Genomic DNA, 22,694 nt, shown 5'->3' with positions numbered 1-22,694 from the left:
ATATACTTTAACTGTATATTATACTCAAATTATTGATAAAAATGGTCATAAATAAAAAAAACTTCATATGTCTCTTTCAATGACTATGAAAACTTTATCAATTTCTCTAAAATCTATGCCATGAGCCCCCACCCCTTCTCCAACACACAAATTGGACCTGCCCTGTGAATACTTATCGCCCAATTCTCTCTCTCTCTATATATACGTATATATAAACATGTTTTTGTTGCATTAAGGTTGAACTCTGGCAAATCCTTATACTGAACAACTTTTGCGAAAAGACTATTTGAACCCCCCCTCGATTCTCCACGAAATAGCATTATGTTAAGTTTATTTTTTATTTTTTTGCTTGTCAATGGAGGCACCCTCTACCCCCTACTTGCCCCCCTTACTTGGAAAAACGATTGATTCTGAAAAACAAATTCTGATATATGGCCGTAGGAACCGGGGGGGGGGGGGGCACGAGGGGCCGTGCCCCCCCCCCCCCGCCAATTATTTAGCCGATATATAGATTACTAAAGTAAACATAGATACTATATACTTGTGCCCACTCAATAAAACGTCTGATGACTTTTTTTTCTTTTTGCTTGTCAAGGAATTTTTGGTAGTTGGACGACCTTTTTTTTTTTGCTTGTCAGGAAATTTTTGGTAGTGTCCCCTCAACTGTCAACTGAAAAATGTTTGGCTGCCCCCCCCCCCCACCCCCCACCCCCCAAACTGCTTCCTACGCGCCTGAATACGGTGAGAATTATCTCACAAACGTCTTTCGAAAGTAACACGTTGTAATGCTGGATAATTTTTTGGCCTTTCTTTGATTAAATATTGTTATGTGATGTAACTAGGATATATCTCATCACTCCGTTTTCACAGAAATCAGAACATTCACGTGTATGATCAACGATTGATCTGAAAAATTATGCACTTCATCACGACGTATGCACTTTACACAAGAGAGTGTATCATAACTTTTGAAATCATAATAACATTTATGGATACTATACCCTTGGAAGTGTCGAAAAGGCGTTAATTAATGAATTCATAATCTACCTGCATGGTTTGTGCAGACACGACTTTGTTATCACCATGATCGCGTCTCTGCATGCGAAAAAAAGTCAGGAGGAAGGTGTTACAAATGTAGTTTGTTTTCATGACACTGCAATTCTAGGGATTTAAACTTACCTAAATGAAAGTGACAGTTCTGGATCTCTCTCTACATTATGCTCGTTGACTATCTTGTCTGTATGTCATTGTGGTGACGTCATATTTGATTTTGTTGACAACGAAAGGGGAGCAACTCCCAAATTTGAAGTTATGTTTGTATAAAATTAAGATAGTGCGCAGAATTTACCATCGTAATTTTTGGCATGCAAGTCGCTCATACAAAGTTTTATTCTTTGGCAAGGTACATTGTAACAAGTTGGTAAATCAATGCGCACCTGGTAAAATATTGAATTGTATGAGAAAATCTGTAGGCTTTTTTCCAGAATTTCGGATTCCTTCGAGGTTTATCGCATGAAAAGTAGCATATAGAGGCAACAATTTTAAAAACCATTATTAAATTTAAATAATTCATATATTTAACATTTTTTTCTGATACAAAATATATTTCAAAAGTACAATTTGCTTTGGGGTAAATTTGAGGGCGTCATGTTACATCAACTGAACCAACTTCTTTAGCTCACAGAGGAATATTCCGTAATCTTTTTTATTACAAGCAATCATAAACGATAGTATACTTATATTTTTGGAAAAATATATTTTATGGGAAATGAAAATAGTGACACTAATTAAGAAAAAATAGAAATCACATGTAAAACTTAATTGACGTCGTGATCCTCTTCTAAAGTTCATTAACCTTTATTAAATATGCAAAGATCTAGCTGATAAAGTTTTTATCAGATAATGAAAGCGTCCTTAAAAGATCTTGGCAATTAAAAAAAAAGATTTTAAATATTTATTAATTATTATTTGAAAATTGATAAATGTCTTTTTGCAAATATGTGAGTTATAAATATATTTTTTAATTTGTTCAAACTGTTAATTATATATTTTTTCTTTTGAGTTTTCGAGAATAGAAATGAAAATACCGGTTTAGGCATATTGATACAAAATTACATACTTTAAATAATAAAAAATATCAGTGTAAATTGCTTTGCTGACATATTATATTGAATATTGGAGTAAGCGACATTGTTAACTGGATATTTCTTGCGAAGGACAAATAAACTGTTTATCAAACAATGACTTAAAGTGTACATGTGAAATAATGAAAAAAATATAGTATATTTAGGTAAGATATCATTGTGAGCTTGAAATAAAACATACCACAGATTCTGACACATCTGTTTCATATTTAGATATTTTACTAGAAAAAGACGTTAATGGTTACTTAACAACCAAGCTTCATGAAAAACGTGATGACTTCAACTTTCCAATCGTCAACTGTCTTACTTATGTAGCAATATTTACCTTATCATCTGCATATGGGGTTTATGTCTCTCAGCTGATTCGATACGCAAGAGCATGCTTTACGTATGAACATATTCTAAATCGAGGCAGGGTTCGAAACCCACTGTGGGACGTGGAGACCGGTCCTTCAGATGAGACCGTATAAACCGAGGTCCCGTGTCGCAGTAGGTGCTGGCACGAAAAAGATCCCTCACTGCTCAATGGCCGTAAGTGCCGAGTATAGGACAAAATTTGCAGCTCCTCACCGGCAAGTGATGGCATCTCCATATGAGTGAAAAATTCGAAAGGGACGTTAAACAACATACAAAATAAAACGAGGTAAGCTATTGACAAACAAGTTGACGAAACAAGGATATCAAATAGCCTCGTTTGAAGTCATCTTTTCGTAAGTTTTTCGGTCGATACAATGCTTATCAGCACATACAACCTGTCATTGAGTCAAATGCTGACTGACGTTTTTCATACTTATTGTTAGGCCATTTATACACTGAACTGTCTACGCATATTTCCGGTTTTTGTTTCCCGATCATGACATGGAGCACACGGCGGGTGTGAGCGGTCAGCAGGGGATGCTCACTCCTCCATCGCAAATGATCCCACATCTAAGTTTTGAGGTCCGTGTTTGCTCTGCTCCAATTTTGTATCGTTTCATTGAACATTCGAGATTGAATACCGTTTGTTATCTTCATATTTCATTAGACAACAAATTTACTTTTCTACCGTTTTCTTTAACATTTTGACAAGAGTATTCCCTGAATACTATGTGCCAAATACTCAGTATCTGTCTCTATATATATAGTGCAAGACACTTGTTTTATTTTAAATGATTGTCACATATACATGTAACATACAAGGGAGATCACTGCTTGTGAACCTCCGCGAGCTCGTACCCGTAATAAAAACGGATAGCCCTGAGATGCTGAAAATATGTACAATGCGCAGTCTTTCTCACAGGATACTGCGTACATATATGGATTTTACTGGTAGCAAACAATATACACTAGCAGGGAAGTCCATACACCAGCGCACTTCCACAAGGGACAAGCAAGGATGACTGCACACATGCCCTTACGCAGTGACAAGTGGGGATGACTGTCTCTAATGAAACGGTTCTAGACTAAAGACACTGGCAAGGATGTCCGTTTACCAATGGTCTTCCACAAGAAACAGACACACTTGCTGCTAAGAGATGTCAAGTCCAGAGCACTGATGACAAACACTCTGGCAAGTAATAAGCAGAGATGACGCACCCTTACTACTTATTAGTGTTGTACCGATAATCAGAAAACATCGATTGTCGACGAAAAAATGCTACCGATTCCGGTGATCGATTATAATTTTTCATAATCAATCATCGGAAACATACTTCAAATACAATACATTCCGGAATTATCCATTTCTGGGTTTTTTTTTCTTCTTGATGAAAGAAAATGGCGTCTGCATCTGATACTAGCCAACTAGCACGAAGTAGAGGTGATTAAGAACCGAAAAATGCATATAAAAGGCCTAAAAAAATTATGTTTGTTTCCGGTATCCCGACCGATCCATTCAATTTACCCCGGGGGGATTTTTTTTCTGCCAAATCTGTGTTTGCTAGTTGGTTTGATCAATCAGCTGATTCTTTTTATTCAAAAAATATTAATTGTATCTTTTATTTGAAATATAAGATATGCAACTTAGTCAACATTTACCTTAAATATAAAGAGTAATCAATCCCCCCCCCACAACTTTTTGAAGTTCGTTTTCTGCCGCTAGGCAGCCATGTTTGGTGTCCACTGTAAATATAACACCTGGATTGCAAAGTTCGGGATGTCTGCTTCTCTGACGACATTCAATAAAAGCTATAAGTACTTTAATATTAAGTCATGCAAAGTTTTTTTTTTTAATTTATGTAAATCATAAAATCTTAGATGAAAGCATGCTTAGCGCTTTTCAGTTTTTTGGTACTTTGATTTAATGTAGTATGATACATGCGTGATAAGGCTGCATAATTTTTTTCAAGACGCATGGGATGAAGTTTCAAAAGAAAGATAGCGATATCTAATTATATTTGTACATTGAATTCAGTTCTTATGATTATAAGGACTCTCTAACATTGAGCAGTTCATTCTCCCCACAAGTTGTAAGCTGATATTTGAAATTGAAGACATGCGTTTTTATTCTTTCTTCTATCTAATATAAAAATAAGGCATAACCCTTAAATGGAGGGAAGGCAAGAGCTAACCACGTGTCAACTATTCATGATTATATTAGCCAATATATTACTAACATTTATTATTGGATGGCCGTAGGAACCGGGGGGGGGACACCGGGGGGGGGGGGGCGTGCCCCCCAATAATTTTGCCGATATATAGATTACTAAAGATTGTTGATAGTACCCCCTCAACTGAAAATGTATGGCTGTGCCCCCCCCCCCCCAAACTGAAATTGCTTCCTACGGGCCTGTATTGTAAAATACTGCAAGGATTTTCGCAATTAATGGCATTTGAAAGATTTTTTTTTTCAAAATATACTAACGATATCTTATTATATTCATTAATCAGTTCACAGCAGCGTTTATTCTATATAAAGGAGGCATGGAATAATTTATACAGGAAATGCTTACTGTGAGATCGTACTAAAATATCAATTCTTCATAATATCATAAAATGTAAAAATCTGTATTGTGTAAGATAGATTTTCTTCCAGTGCACATATAATTTTATGTTGCATATCTGGTTGTGTGTATAAACCATCTGAAAATAAAGAGATATTATGTAAGATCTCAAGGAAAACATGTTTATAGAATCTGGAGGACAAGAATTGTGCTAGTGGGGGGATTTATCATAACAAATAAATAAAAATAAAAATAGAAAGTTATGGAATTTGGGAATCTTGGGGAAAGCGTATAGCGATGTCATTATTGTTTCGCCGATCACGCAGGATAAAAATAGAAGAAAACGGATAGTTGGCATGTGTGCAAGGATATTCATCGCAAATACAAAGCTTTATGAGGTTTACTATTTGGCTGTAGATTAAGAGCTTATATATATATATATATATATATATATATATATATATATATATATATATATATATATATATATATATATATATATATATATATATATATATAATACTGAGAATTTGATACAAACGACCAGAGATCATGTGCCTGTATCAATTATCTAAACAAGGAATAAAAAGTAAAGAATTGTGCAAAATGTTTATTATGAATTTTAAAATAGAAATAAAATGAGTGTTCTATAATCGTAGAGTAATTTCAATACTTTCAACAATAATAGTTATTTCTTCGTGATTTGTTTATCTTTAGTAATGAGAATATATAAGAATTTATTGGTCAATTTTATAAAGAGTGATCAACTTGATTGTGTCTCTTTCTGGTTGCCTTAATTATACAGGTTGGGTAACAGGGCCACTCCCCATAACTCCTAATGTGCTATGGACAAGAAGGGTGTTACTCCCTGGAAGAGTCAATTAAATCTCGAGCGTTATTTCGAGAAACAAAGTACGAAATAACATAACTAACCTGGGTCAAACTGGTCAAGATCAGAGAATTATAGGAGCGGTCGTCCTTGGTCTAAAAACCTCTCACATTCAAAAAGCGTACAACGGAGTTGAGAAGCAAATTATTCTCTAACCAGAGAAATTATATGGGCAAAAAAAAAAAAAAAAAAAAAAAAAAAAAAAAACAATAATAAAAAGTAGTGAATTGCACCATTTTTTTTTATAGTATAAGCCTTAATATAACCTCCATCTATTTGTAAAATACTGCAAGAGATTTCACAATGTATGGCATTTGAAAGAATTTGTATAACATCTACTAACGACATAATGTTTTATTTATTCAGCAGTTTGAAGCACCATTAGGGCTAGATAAAGGAGACTAGACCTATTTTTTCGGGAAATGTTTACTGTGACATCATGCAAAAAATATCAGTTCTTGAACACTGTAGTTGTATAATTCAACTTTTGTAAACAAAATTATTTTTTTAAATAAATTAGAGTTAAATGCCTAAAAACTGTTTTTACTAGTACAATTATATTTAGATTCTATAAGCTAATATTTGTTTATTTATAAGTACGTATATGTTTGGTTTGGTCTTTTTACAGTTAAGATGATATATTCAAGAAACATTCTAATTTTTGTTTTACACTACGTTTTATCGATATGGAATCGATAAATTGTTGTATTATTGAAGATATCAATCATTTTGCCAAATAATTAATGTCATTTGTGCATTAAAATATTGATTCATAGAAGCTGTGTGTTTTTAAATTTATTTCTTGGTACCTTCAAGAATTCGGTTGCAAAATGACCGCAGATATATGTATTTGTACTTTGCGTAAATCTTGCACCACAGTTAAATTGGAAATGATTGAGAACCCTGAAGGTCAAGTATATTTCAGGTGTAGTCCCTTTACTTGAAAAAAGCCACTTCTAAACAAAGCAAAAGCATTTACAGAAAGCACAAGATGTATAGAAACAATAAATGAATTAAAATTTCACTTTGAATGAGGATATACTTTGACGATATTGAAATTTGTTTATGACCTCAATGCAGTACACATTTAGTGCATTTATCACGTGATTGTCAATCAGTTGACCAAGCTAAATTCTCTACAGAGTAAGATTTTAATATGTCATTTCAACTGGAATCAAATTTATGTGCTATAATGAAATCTTTACAAACACAAATACAGTTTTAAAAGGTATCTACTTGTGCCCTTCTATATTCTGATGATTTCTTCAAAGCATGCCTACCGTTCACGGTAGCTCAGTCGGTAGAGTGCTTGCTCCGTGATCGGAAGGTCTTGAGTTCGAATCTCGGTCGCGACTGACCTAAGTCGATAAAAAGTAGGTACCAACTGTTCCTCCTCCATGCGCTCGGCACTTTGAAGTGAAAGTTGCGGGCCCTTCGTATGAGACCTTAAAAAGCGAGGCCCCTTGTAAAGGCAGGCGTTGGCACTATAAAAATCACTCAGTGCTCAATGGCCCTGAGTGCCGAGTAAAGGTCAAAAATTGAAGCCCTTTATAGGTATATGGTGACGTTTCTATGTGACTGAAAAATTCTCCAATGGGACGTTAAATAATATACAATCAAACAATCATAGCTTGCCTTATCAGTGCTGCGACTTTTTCAAAAATAAGTGAGCGCAACTGTCATGTATTTTTCTTACTTGAACTATCCAATCTAGGGATACATCAGTGCCATCTAATAACTTGAAGTTAAAATCTCCAAACTAGGGATACATCAGTCTCATCTTATTACTTTTTTGAACGTCCAAACTAGGGATACGTCTGTGTCGTCCCATTACTTACTTGAAATGTCCAAACTGCGGATACATCTATGCCATCTTATTACTTACTTGAATGAAATGTCCAAACTAGGGATATATCTGTGTCATCTCATTAGTCCAATCTTACCAAAACAAACATTTAGTGTTGATACATGTACTGATTTACATCATATGCATAATAAATTATTTTACGTATCATATTGAAACGCTTAAATTTCTTTCTAACCTAAGTTAAAAAAAACCTTCGTGCAGAATTTTAATAGCATTAAAATAAGTACGTATTAATTTTGTTGATTATCAAGAACAAACACAGAGAATATTTTTAATCACTAAGTCAGAGGAGATTTTCTTTTCTTTATTTTATATATCGGCCAACCGTCTTTTTATTCTGTTTATCTCTTCCTTCCCTTCCTCGACATGATAGTCATCAGAAAATAACGATGTTACCTGGGATTTCTCATTGACATTCTCCTACTGTTTATTTATGTAAATTCTCCCTTTCGACATTTACTCTACTGTTTCTTTGTTTTCAGATGTCATAGTTTAAGACATTATAGATCAAAGTCGACACGCACTACATGTGTTTGTCGTAGAAAAGTAAGTAGAGACTGTTTTGGCACTGAATTGATGCCACTCTGTAAAGTAATAACACGGAATATAGGGTAGAAAATGAAACCGTCTTCATAGGAAATATACACCCCCCTTACCCATGCAAGAAAAAGAAAGGCTTCCTTTGAAATTTCTATTCAAGGTCTCAGACCTCTGTCTAAAAATTAAACAATGTTTATTCTCTAGGCGTTATACCTGTTATTTAAAATTTGCAACATTCCTTGTCAGAGAATGCTATGTGCTGCGAACGAAAAAGAAAGAAAGTCATCCAAAGTTTTAGTCTGATAACAGTATGAAGACATTGTTATGGAATCATGAAAACATTGTCTCACAATTAATTACTAAAAAAAAATCACTGTTTTTATTTAATAGTGTGTGTCATTGAAGAAAAATGATAGAAGAATACCTTTATAGGATACATTAACTTTTAATTGAATATGAATAAACGACATCTGTAAGAAAAAAATCAGGAAATTCTGTGATACCGTTTAAAATTATTATCATACACAGCAAAATGTGCCACGTACGTATCACGTACGTTAAACGTATGTGATACGTATGTGACTTCACGTACGTATCACATGAAAAAAGCACCACGTATGTTAAATGTACGTTTTCACACGTATGAATATCATGCGTGACATGTACGTTAAACATACGTATTGACTACCATACGTTACACACATGTTGCACACGTACGTTATTCATATGGTTTACGTATGAATAACGTACATGCAACGTGTGTGTAATGTATGTTTTTAGAAACATGCGTTTAACATGTTTGTTAAATGCACTGCTCATATGATAAATGTATAAGTACCATACATGTGCCAAACCATGGTTAAACATATGTTTTGACCACCGAACATTCTTTTTCACATATATATTGTAAACATACGTGAAACAAAAATGATGTGCAATTAAAATATTCATTTCATGCATTTGACATAATTTTCTTCAGGGGCTTATTTTCTTTTCATCTGTTGAATGATCCACATTTTGAAGGTACATATCTGGAGATCCTTCAACTCAAATTTCCTGATCCTAATTGCTCTTTAGGCATGCAATCACAACAAGACATATTCAAATTTAAGCCAGATTTAATGTTGAGATGTTGACATCAATTCATTCTTCTGCAATTCCCTTTCATCTGTAAAGAAAAAGAAAATATTAAATGAATTTGCATATGGAAAAACACATAGTTTTTTTCAGAACATTATTATTTTCTACATATAACTCCTGGTTGATTCCCTTTAGAACTAAACTAGAACTGTCCAATATGGACAAATACCCCCCACTAGGTTTTTCAGAGAAGATGCCAAGTCACTAATACTAGTATTTTAGGATCTAAAGATGTTCAAAAATTGTTTATACATTTAGAGAGAAAATTTACCAGTAATTGCTCATTATATTTTTTTAATGAATGAAACTTTGGCATAGCCTAGTAAAACAGCAATACTAATAATAATATTGTTTTTTATTACATTGAAAAATTAATAACAATTTTTCATGTATTTCTCTGTTGGAAAGTATGGATGCATTATTTATCCATGTTTTCTACAGTACGTGACTATAGGTCAGGATCATGACACACCCTCAGGTCATAAACAATCTTTGTGTGAAGTGGATACTCCCAACATCCATAATTATTCTCCATAGGAAAGATACGGACCGAACATGAATTATAAACTTTTTCTGTCAGTGACCTTGAACTTGTCCAAATGACCTTGGGTCAAGGTCATGACACACCTTCAGGTCATAAGCAATCTTTGTGTAAACACGAATTATGATTTTTTTCTGTCAGTGACCTTGAACTTACCCAAATGACCTTGGGTCAAGGTGATGACACACCCTCAGGTCATAAGAAATATTAATATAACAGATGGTTTTGTTGTTCTTGAGCAGAAATTTTTTAAAGATTTTTTCCTTTGTAAAAACTTGATCCCCACATTGTGGCCTCTCCCTACCCGAGGGTTCATGATTTGAACAAAATTGAATCTACACTACCTGATGATGCTTTCATATAAACATGACTAATCATGGCTTTTCTGTTCTTGAGAAGAAGATTTTTTCCTATATACTCTTATGTAAAACTTTGATCTCCCATTATGGTCCAGTCCTATCCCCAGAGGATCATGATTTAAACAAACTTGAATCTACACAGCCTGAGGATGCTTCCATTTCAAAATGACTATTCATGGCTTTGCTATTCTTGAGAAGAAGAATTTTAAAGTTTTTTTTCCTATGTATTCCTATGTAACATATAGATCCCCCATTGTGGCCCCTCCCTACCCCTGGGGGGTCATGATTTGAACAAACTTGAATCTACACTACTTGATGATGCTTCCTTATCAATATGACTAAACAAGGCTTTGCTGTTCTTGAGAAGAAGATTTTTAAAGATTTTTTCTTATATATTCCTATGTAAAACTTTGATCCCCCATTGTGGCCCCAACCTACCCCTGGGGCTCATGATTTAAACAAATTTGAATTTACACTTTGACATACAAGGTTTCCTTTAAGTTTCAACTTTTTTGGCCCACTGGTTCTTGAGAAGAAGATTTTTAAAACATCCCATAAATTTTCACTATTTCGTAATTATCTCCCTTTTATTGAGGGTGTGGCCCTTTATTTGAACAAACTTGAATCCCCTTTACCCAAGGATGGTTTGTGGCAAGTTTGGTTGAAATAGGCCATTGGTTCTGGAGAAGAAGTCGAAAATGTGAAAGTTTACAGACAGACAAACAGACTACAGACAAAATGTGATCAGCAAAAACTCACTTGAGCTTTCAGCTCAGGTGAGCTAAAAACAGAAAGCAATAGGTCATGACTGACTCAGGTTACCTAATTAGTTATAACATTTTTTTGTGATTACATGTAAGTCAGCTCAGGTGCAAAATATTGCTTATCACTGATATAAATACAACAGTAAAATTTTAGACATAACCATATGTCTGACAATTAAATTCTGTGTAATAATAGAACTTACCCTCAACATAAATCTTTCACAGCTTGGCATGGACCTATATGTTTTTGTGTCTGTTCGAAGTGTATACTTTTTGTCCTTGGGGTAAAAAAAGAAAATATATCTTTAAAAAAATTGCATTTCAGACTTGTAAAGCAAAACAAACAATATGAAAAATTACTTATTTTACTGATAACATTTAACATTTTCTCCTCTTGTGATTGAAATGTAAGGCACATCATTACATGATATATTGTGTATTAAATTGCAAGTCTAAAAGCAGTGGGATCAGAAAATTTGATTTCTTTTTTAAGAGTATTACCATAATGCTGGTTAAACTTTCAGAATCTGTTTTTGAAGTCCAGACTTGGCATTTAGGTGTTTACATAGGAGATGAGCTTCAGCCACCATCCTGGAGTGTACATTTAAAATCACAATCTCTAAATACATTATTTATATTCATAAGGACTGTATGAAAAAGACATCTGAAAAATAAGTGTTACACCCTTATTGCCCAAAAGATAATTTATATTTCCTCTACATGTTTTGTAAAGAAATACATTGGGTGGGTGGAACTTTTTCCATCAAGGGTTTTATTGCATCTTATTGGTAGGCTAAAAAAAATCTTACAATAAATATTTTTTATAACAGTATGTTTTATACCTCACCTGAATTTTGATATAATGTGCCAGTGTTGATTCACACCTGGGCTGGGGTTCTGACCAAGACAGTTGACTGCGTCAATATGTTCTTACTTATTTGGTAAACTAAGTTTACATTATGTTATACACTAAAATAAAAGAAACACACCCGTTAGTTTACATGCAACACAGTTTGAAATATAAAGTAAATAAATAACTGTTGATGTTATGTATATTCCTCACCGTTTTTCCTAACCTGACTCCAGACACTGTCTTGCAGACGTCAGACTTCTTACCAGTGACGTCACCGTAACGTAAATAACAATCGTCGGTGAAAATTCCGGAACGTACATTTTACATATTTAGTGTTATACGGACGCTACCAACAGTATAATTATGTAATATCTATTTAGGTGAATTCCATTTGAGTTCTGTTGTGAAATTATCGTGATTTTCTTTTTTTTTAAATTCAGCTTTTGCTCCTGAATTCGGAATGATTATATCTACCGATGATCGAGTTCAATTTTATGTGCCTCTACCGATATCCGATATACACATTACGAGATTGGTGTACTTGTATGTAGACTATGTTTTACTGCTCTAAGAGTAAATTGTACACCAATGCGAACTGATTACTCCATGTCAGACATGCAAGTGGACGTAAGGTAAACAATGTGAAATAAATTGGAACATCAAAGACGCAAAACACGCACAACAAGTCAACAATGCACACACCTGTGAGCTTTCAGAGGTGATTGGGTTTTAATCATCATTATCATAGATCATGATATGATATTATTTTTTTTGAAAAAAAAAATAGTTAAATCTTTAAAATATATTACAGTATAATGATTAAAATCCACGCAACTTATGATCTAGGGTCCTGTTTTAAGAGGGATTTTATACTTGGACCAAGTTGGTTGTAATACTCTGTTTCATGAATTGCAGGTTATTGATTGTTAAACATTATCTTGATTAGTTCTCCAAATTCACTCTGAACTATTAAGTAAAAAAAGTATTTGCTCTGAGGTGTCCTTTTGTACAAAAAGTTCCTGTATTTGAAAATGTCACCAATTAAAGAATATTATATAGTCCCAGCAACAATAAAACTTTTAGGGATTTTTTTCACTTATTGACAAAAATTAATTAATAATTTTACTAATTAATTAAACGAAATTGAAACTAAAAAAAATAAAAAGGATTGAATTTAATTATAGTTGACCTACATTTATCGTACATGTATGTAAAAGTACCATTAATATAGAAAATATACAGCCTTCTCAAACACAGCCAGCTTTTCACACATATGTAAAACAATTTTTATTAACCTACATGTAACATAGCTGATAACACTCATACTTGTCATTAACGTACATGTAATGTGTGGTTTTTAATACATGTAAACCATGCATATATTAACGTATGTGTGTTTGATAATAAATGTAAACCCTGTGTGTGAAATATGTGTAATGTGTGGTTTATAATACACATGTAAACCGTGCATTTATTAACGTATGTGTAACATATGGTTGACAATACATATGTAAACCACGTGTTCATTAACGTATGTGTAACGTGTGGTTGACAATACACATGTAAACGTTTATAAACGTACGTGTAACATGTGGTAGCACATACCATATGTAACACGTACGTGAAAGGTACGTAACACGTACGTGTATTCCAACCGCACGTTTCACGTACGTTATGTGAAACGTATGTTGTCACACGCACGTTATCCATACGTTATACCACGTACGTGTAACGTGCGGTTGGAATACACGTATGTGTTACGTACATTTCACGTATGTGTAACATATGGTATGTGCTACCATATGTTACACGTACGTGGCACAATTAGCTGTGTATTTGACATTTCGGTTGTTTTCATTATGTGTTCAGTTAAAAAAAAAAGAACATAACATGCTCCTTACAATTCATACATTTTGTTCACTTAATTTTTCAAGGTTATGGTTGGGACTTTCAGGTCGAGTTAATATTGACTTACTACGATAATATAAATGTTAAAAATTAAATATAAATTTCAATATAAAATTAATCAGGTAAAACATTTGATCAATAAACAAGCAAAATATGCGTAGGGGAGTTAAGTTAACAACAGAAACCCACAATACATGTTGATATAGATATCGATATAATATCAGAAACTACAAACACTTGACCTGAATATAGCAGATCTTAACTAATGTCAGATTAAGATGTTCTTTCTCACTGCTTTCCAGAAATAAATTATATATTTAATCGGGAAGTTAATACTTAGCATGTGGTTGTAAAAATTCCTTTGCTTCTTTAATCTACAGAGAACTGCAGAGTTTCTATTGCTAAAGTACTTTTGGCTCTATTATCATTTATCATTTCGTCTAGAAAACAAGTTAATGATGTAATCAGAAACAATCTATGAGATAATTATGTTATCTTTTTGGCCCAGTGTAAGTGATTCCAGTCTTACTTCATTAAGTAATGTCAATCAGTATTGTTTTTACATTCTGCATTTTTGAGAAATACCCAGACATCTCTTTTCAGTATACTGTATGTCATCTTCAGATTTCGGAAATCCCCAAACGTCTCTATATCTCTGATTGAGACACAATATTGTTCTGTTCTGGTTATTTCACATCGAAATTGAAAATATGATGTTTTCCATTCTGTTACTGCTTTTTATATCAATGTCACAAGTCAGAACGGGGTCCTTGTTAACCGGCACTTATGACCCGAACTCTACGGCTTTGATCAATGAAAGACGTGACATAAAGGAAATCGATTTTCTTCGGCAGATCATCAACCAAGAGACCCTTATCCGGTTAGCCGTGGTCAAGAATGTTACAGTCCCTGAAACGTTCTACTTTCCCACTTGAACGGTGAGCGAACGCTGTACGAACGCAGAGCAAACGGTGAGCGAACGCAGAGCGAACGGTGAGTGAACGATGTGTGAACGCTGAACGCAACTTGGTGAACAATGGGTGAACGCTGTACGGTGAGCGAACGCAGAACGCGAACGGAGCGCGAACGCAAGAGCAAAGTGAACGTGACGAACGGTGAACGCAAGATAAACGATTTATTCGGAATGCATCTGATTTTTTCCATGCATTGTCTCTATTCTATTGTATTCTAATGTCAGGCGCAAAATAAATAAATAAATATTCAATAATTGTCCTAAGAAAGACAAAACATGCGTATTAAGTAAAACTATTAATTAAGTTTCTTACAATATTTTCTGCACATATGTATGATGCTTAAATTCACCTGTTTAATCACACGATTTTTATCACTGTAAAACATTGTCATTGTTACCGAATGCTGTAGTTTAAAAGATAAAATTATTCCAGTTGTAAAATAAATATGTTTATTCTTATTTGATATATAAAACCATTGCAAATAATGATTTTCGAAGAGGTCATTACTGACTTATAGAATGAATAACGACGGTTGTAGCAACCATAAATGTATTTCCGTGTATTTCCATACGCAGGTAGGTTAAGGCTTCCCGTAGAATATCACAGTGCACTCTGTGCCTTCACATCTCTGAACTACTAAAATATGGCGTCATAATGGAAAATGACGTCAAGTCTCTGCAAACTTGAGGTGTTATGACGGGGAGAGTGTCATGAACTTAACACTTTATTTCAAACTGCATGTAAAATGCTAGATAGCTATTGCAAAATTCACGGGTTGTTAAAGGTTTTTTAAGTCTTATATGTCCGAATATTTTAAAAATACACCGCTTACCTACCCTTGATTGAAATTCAGCATGTTCAAAATGCTTATGAAAAATATACTTTTGAAATGTACTCTGTTTTATACCCGTGGTTGGAGGTAGAATTTATTTTGTGTGTATAAAAGCGTCTGGCGCAGGTGATTAATGAGGATTAATCTGAGAATTTTTGTGGAAATCTGTAAGAAGAGGTTGTTCTCTAACTGAATCTTGCTTGGGAAAAATGTGTGTTGGCTTTGTTTTAATACAGATTACGATATTGTGTGGAAGATACCCTCAAATTTGTAGGTAAGTTGAATTTCTCAGGAAATATTTTGTATCTAAGTAATAGTATAACTTTTCCCAAGCACATTTCGGATACACAAGGATACGATGAGTTTACTTATATAACAAAATGTTAATAATTATTGTGTTAATCACCTGCGCCGAAGCGATTTATATGAAACACTTCAAAAAATTATAAATGACCGTCACGTGATCAACAAAGTCATGTGATACCATAACAAATATGTTAATATGTAGCCGAGGAAACCCTCTATATAAATTGGAAGTACTTAAGTTCAGTACTTATAAATTAAAACCAAAACCGACCTCGTAATGACATATTATGTTTTGAGCGCGTTTTAAAGCTTCGGGAAGCCTTAACATAGCTGCGTATACGTATTGCGTATATACACTCGTATTTTAAAAATTTAATGCAATAATACACTGTATATTTATGTCTTTTCATTTTTTTAATGATGATTTATTAAGCAGACTTCTACATGTGTTTGTAGACAATTCCCTGTGATTATACTCGGGCAAGATGATACAAAGAAGCATTCATATTATTTGTTATAGATTAAAATTTCAGAACTTGATATTTAAGTAATACTTGCCATAGTTTTGATTCAACGGACAAATGAGAGAGAGAGAGAGAGAAAGAGAGATGGAGAATGCTAGCTTCCGTTTAACCCCCCTTTCCAACAAATGTAGGTACATGTACAGGTACCTGCATCAACAAAAATTCTTAATTTTTATCAAAATGAGGCAGGCAGTGAAATTAACATTTTTTTTTATCAACAAATTCATTTTGTTTGACAGTCATAATTTTATTTTCCTGCTTTAAGTTCACAGGAAGACCTGTTTGTCCTGTCAATCAAAATCATTCGACACTGCAGGTGTGAAAGTCTCGTTACACCAAAGGCGAAGTGCTACACCGTAGTATGTCCAAGAAGTTTTAACATTTTTTATCAAGTCTAGATCTGATTCCATCTTTTCTAATAGATAAATAAAATACACTGGGCATGAACACTTGGAATGAATTTGAAACATACTCCCTGGCCAATTAAAATACCACCGTTGGCACGTGTATATTTTGAACTACTATTGTTTAATGACTTTATTTTGATGCATTTTTTTTTGACTGAGATTTTTGTGCTACAAAACGCGTTAACATCTTTTTAGATATTAATTAAGATATACTGGAAATGATGACTAAGTAACCGATTTAGGTGAAAGGGGGGGTCTTAATCATATTGAATTGCAAACATATTAAGTTATTGTTGTGAAATGAATTCTTTTTCTCTAACAAAAGACTTTATATATGAATTGTAGTGTATTACATTTCAATAAATATTTTTTAACCATACTATCAATTTAATTTGCTCCAAAGATATTTAATTAACAGGATATCTGCAGTACTATTTATGATTCCCAGAACTAGTTTTAATAATTTATTTCTATAGTAATTGAAAAAAAAACCGTGTTAGTAATAAATACTTTCGTAATTTTGCTGCAGTTGGTAAATTAATTGACATGGATTAGTATCTCTCGATTAACGATTTGTCGTCTTTAACATAACAACAAAATGTTGCAGTGCTTGAAGTACTCTTATATTGTCTGTATTTAAATTTAATTTTTCAGCATCGTTCTACAAAGGTACATACTTATAACAACATTTATTTCCAGAGTAATTTAATAAATAACACAACAGCTAAGTTAGAATATTAATAAAACATACTGTAGAAAACTTTTTTTCCGTGAAATAATGATCCTTTAAACACGATATGTTAATTATTAAATTTCAAATCCTGTAAATCCTTACTTTCAAAAAAGATAAGTCCTTTCACTTCGAAGTTCCGAATGACAGTGAAGACTGAACGATAAGTGAACGCTGAACGCAAGGTGAACGCAAAGTGAACGAACGTAGAGCGAACGCTGAACGCTTTGTGAACGGTGAACGCGAGCGCACGGTGAACGCAGAACGCAAAACTGTGAACAGAGAGCTAACGGTAAACGAACGGTGAGCGAACGGAAAAATTGGAAAGTAGAACGTTTCAGGGACTGTAAGACAGTAGTAGACGACGTTAATTCTGTGAAGCGAAGCATGGCGTCTACAGATACGATTGACTCCACGCTACAGCAGACTCTCAATACACTGAAAGGACAGGTTGATTCGTTAATTGTAGACACTACTTTAGCGCAGAAAGTAGAGACATTACAAAGATAGGTTTATACTCTAGGACAGGGCAAAACTTTGGAGCAGAAAATAGAAACATTAGAAAGACAGTTTACTAATCTAAGTCAGGATAACGCTTTACAACGGAAGGTAGAAACATTACAAAGAAAGTTTGATTCTCTGGCTCAGGAGCAGACAATAGAAAACAAGAATTGGCAGAAAAAGATTCAGGAAATTGAACAGAATTTTATAGAAACATCGTCGAAGTTAACGATTTTCTATATAACAGAACATTGCAAACCTTTAAAAAAGGTATGCCCTCTCTCTTTCTCTCTATTATTATTATTATTTGCATCTTTTGCTATATAGATTTAAAACTATTTGCAGATTGTAAGGACCACTATCTACAAGGACAAACATAGTCCGGTGTATATAAAATTAGTCCCTTCGGTAATGAGAGTCAGATAGACGTGTACTGTGATATGGTGACAGAAGGCGGAGGGTGGACAGTAAGATCTCTGTCTTTTTTTTTCTTTCTCTCTTTCTATCTATCTAAACCTTTTTTTTTAAAAATTACAATTTGAGTTTTCTATAAAATAACAAAATAAGAAACAAATAATGCTGTAAACTCAGCATTTGTTTCTTTTTTAACCCAAAGGCAATTCAGAAACGGGTGAGCGGATCAGTGAGTTTTAACAGAACGTGGGTGGAGTACAAGAATGGGTTCGGGAGCGCTTACGACTCTTACTGGATTGGTAAATACTTACACATTAAATATCTTAAACAGTATCCATTTATTGTTTCTGTTGATATATCAACGAATGTAATTTTATGAATTAAAATTCATTTCAAAATATATGTTATAGTATCTTGTTCCTACAAATCAGCAATTAAACACATTTATTTCTCACTTATGACATACATGTATCCATATAAATGATTTTATTAAAGTTAGGCAGTCCTGAAATTCAGATATATTAACCTTTAGAATGCATATTATGCTCCTACAATTTAAAATATTCCTTTCATATTTAGCGCTAAAATTGACATATTGTAGGAAATGACGCTATTCACCAGCTGACAAAGGGAAGGAACTCTTCCCTATACGTTTCCATTACATTACGAAATGGCAGAACTTTGTATGAAGTCTATCAACAGTTTTCTATTTATGATGAAACAGAAAACTACAGATTCCTTTTTGGAGGGTGAGTAATATGTAAATAATATGACTATCAATGCAAGAGAGAGAGAGAGAGAGAGAGAGAGAGAGAGAGAGAGAGAGAGAGAGAAAGAGAATTATTAAAGAAATGAATCATTCTAAATGTTTAAAAGAACATTTTGGTATTTTTTTATTTAGTGTTTATGAAATATAGAAATATCATTAAGCATTGGAATGCAACGCTTAATGTCATAAATTATTGCATTACTAGTTGACATTCTCAAATACTAATGTTAAATTGCCGCTTAATGAAAGAATTTTATATATTTCAGTTAATTTTAAGAAGAGAATATTAACAAAAAATAATGAGACTACATTACTCTTAGTAATAATTCACGTATTACCTTTACAATTGCAGGTGACAAAATGTTTGACACTCCTTATTCTGTGATTGATATCTATGGGATGTACTTCACCACCCACGACAGAGATAACGACAGAAGTGGAGCTAGTTGTGCTGTGACTTGGGAAGGAGGTTGGTGGTTCAACGCCTGTCACTACGCCTTCCTCAACGGTCAGTGGTATCCGGCAGTCTGGGTCTCTCCTTGGTATCCTACAGTAAAGAGTGGGACATCTGTGAGGAGGACCATGATGTTGATAAGACGTCACTAGGTAAACATCTGTCATTCTTTCTATACATTGTCTATTTTTCTGATAAATTTACATTAAAATTGTTTAATTTATAATCAGAAATTGCGAGTTTAAGCAGTAGAAGGTTACACTTTCTTGTTAATCTTTCTATTTAGTGTGCTTTCTTTCTTTACAGATACATACTGTAAAGGAGAAAAGAAATGGTTGGATATTTCAATAGAATTCTGTAATAATGCAATCGATAATTCAATAAAATGCCATTGTCTATGGTAAAGCAATGGATAATTCAAAAGACTACTATTGTCAAGGATAAAACTATGGATGACTCAATAGACTACTCTTGTATGTGGTAAAAAAATTGACATCATTTGTGTTTTATATATAACGAGTTTTGATAATAAATCTTTGAGTTAAATATGCGTTTTTATGAATGGTTTAAATGAAAAATCTTTGAATAAAATTGGAGTATAATTGAAGGAATATTTATCTTCTTGTTGGTTGGTCAAATCATCGCTATTATGCATTTATGCATTTTAAATAAAGGGAAACGAAGAAATCTTTTAATATTTACAAATTCTGCTATAAGGAGGAAAATTAGCGGATAGTTTAACTCAAATTGATAAATTGTTAAAAAAATATTTAATAAACTTCATTTTTATAAGTATATTTAATTTTAAAAAATATATATACAATATAAAACGGCAGTTATTTTATCTATTTATTTATGATTTCTGATTAAAAGTGTTGTGATTTGAAATCTTTTTGCTGACTTCAGTTACATGCGATTTATATCTTCATGACCTATTTAGAAGCATAAAGAGACACTCGAATTTGTATCGCTATACGGATAAATACCCCCCTTAACTCTTTGCCCCTTGCGCTGTCTGTGAAGTAATAGTAGCAATATACTTTTGTCACTGATTGAAAGCGTTATCCTTTTCTCTGCAGAGCACTTGCGATTACTTGTAGAAAAGAATTCACGCAACCATTTGCAACCTGATTTCAATTATTTTTAATGGTCATTTGATCCTCTTTATTTTGTTTAAATCATTCCTTTGTGTGGTCTGTATTACGCGTTTAATATATTTATCATGGAACATTTACTGGAACCGCTATGTAAATTTGTTTGTAAGGATTTTTATAAAGTTTCGGAATCTAATATAGATATAATTATTCATATTCATTTTGGTTGTTGGGAATATTAAAAATAATCAAAACTGACATATGATTTTGAAGAATGTCCTTCTTAAAAAGGGAGGTATGGGTATAGGTCGGGTTACACTGACACGATAAAGTTTATTTTATCTTTCCACGTGATTGAATTACCAGATCTGATATGAAGATTATCCATGTACTTGTTACATCAATTCCTCATAATAAATTAAAATCTAGACTTTTTGGTATCAGAGACATCTGCTTCTCCACCCCCCCCCCCTCCAAAAAAAAACCGAACACGCAAATTTTCACATCTTTTGATTGGTCATCAGCAATATTACTTAGTTAAAAGTCCCTTATTGACAACAATTATGTAGACTTCGGAGACCTAGTTTTCTAACAAACTGTTGAGATTCCGATGGTCACTAATTGTGCTCCTTTACATGTATAAGCTGAGCTGTTATTACATTCTTATGAAGCAGAATTTATCAAAAACTTTGAACATAAAACATTGTTATGGCCTTCAGTTCGACTTTTAGATTTATTGACGATGTTTTATCAATTAACAATACTTGTTTTCATACATGTGTCGACTCGATATTTCCAAGTGAACTGGAAATAAAAGACACCACAGGGTCTGCCACATATGTTTAATATTCAGATCTTTAACTGACAAGACAAAATAACAACTAAGTTGTATGAAAAACGAAATGAATTCAGCTTTTCCACCATCAACTGCCATTATTTATGTAGCAATATTTATGTTGCAATATTTCACTATCTTATGTTTATTGTGTTTATCTCTCCCAAAATATTCACTTTTCAAGAGCTTACTCTGAGTATGATCAATTTTCAAATTGAAGCGACGCAGGCTATACACTGATAAGTTGTCAAAGTGAATTCAACAACCTCGTTTAAAGTTGGCATTTTGTAAACTCTGGAGTCGTTAATTTGACATTGTTTTCAAATATAACCTATTTGGTGTCGAAATTGGTTTACTTCTTCCTTATCAATTTTTTGGCCTTTGTTTTATACGGAATTAGACTAAGGATAGTTTTGTCTATCTGATGATTAATACATGGGGCTAACAGCGGGTGTGACCGGTTAACAGGAGATGCTTACTCCTCTTGGGCACCTGATCCCACCTCTGGAGTTTCTATGGGTCTGTGTCTTATGGCCTCCTCACAAATATGTATTATTATAGTTTTTTTAAATCTCCGTCCGTTATTCTCACCTTCTACAACAAACTCACCATGCATCAAAACAGCCACTACCTATCTCAAGAGGAGTTCCGAGTCTCATATTCAGAAAAGAATGAAAAATATAAATGGAAGCCTAAACAGCTTTTTGGTAAAAAAAAAAAAAAGTATGCCCGAAGGTCGCGCTTAACCCAATATATACTGTAAAAAGGTAAGGTATTCCTTCAATTGGATGAATGCACAAGAATAAGAACTTCTTTTTTTTCCTTTATTCAATTGAGAAACTTCTTCCATTGCTCAAACTGATTATTTGGTTCAAAATTCTACAGGAATAAAGTTTTAGCTTAACATGAAATATGCTGTAAACAATGT

The 22,694-nt window shown here is 33.4% G+C and overlaps 1 long non-coding RNA gene across 2 annotated transcripts; it reads left to right on the top strand.

Annotated features, from left to right (window-relative positions):
• The first annotated feature begins 14,770 nt into the window (after positions 1-14,770).
• Positions 14,771-19,358, top strand: LOC133199235 (uncharacterized). 2 transcript variants are annotated; one of them, XR_009722768.1, is made up of 5 exons: positions 14,771-14,831; positions 18,051-18,470; positions 18,546-18,667; positions 18,817-18,913; positions 19,216-19,358. It is a non-coding gene; the product is annotated as an uncharacterized LOC133199235 (long non-coding RNA). The 2 variants fall into 2 exon arrangements; XR_009722769.1 differs by lacking the exons at positions 14,771-14,831; positions 18,051-18,470 and adding an exon at positions 15,901-16,006.
• The last annotated feature ends 3,336 nt before the right edge of the window (positions 19,359-22,694 follow it).

This window comes from Saccostrea echinata, unplaced genomic scaffold (genome assembly GCF_033153115.1).
Source record: "Saccostrea echinata isolate AGI-Se365-2 ecotype Australia unplaced genomic scaffold, CSIRO_AGI_Sech_v1 ptg000033l, whole genome shotgun sequence".
In the NCBI taxonomy this organism is placed as follows: Eukaryota; Metazoa; Mollusca; class Bivalvia; order Ostreida; family Ostreidae; genus Saccostrea; species Saccostrea echinata.
Note: the sequence above shows the minus strand (reverse complement) of the source record. Positions and strands in the feature narration are given on the sequence as shown.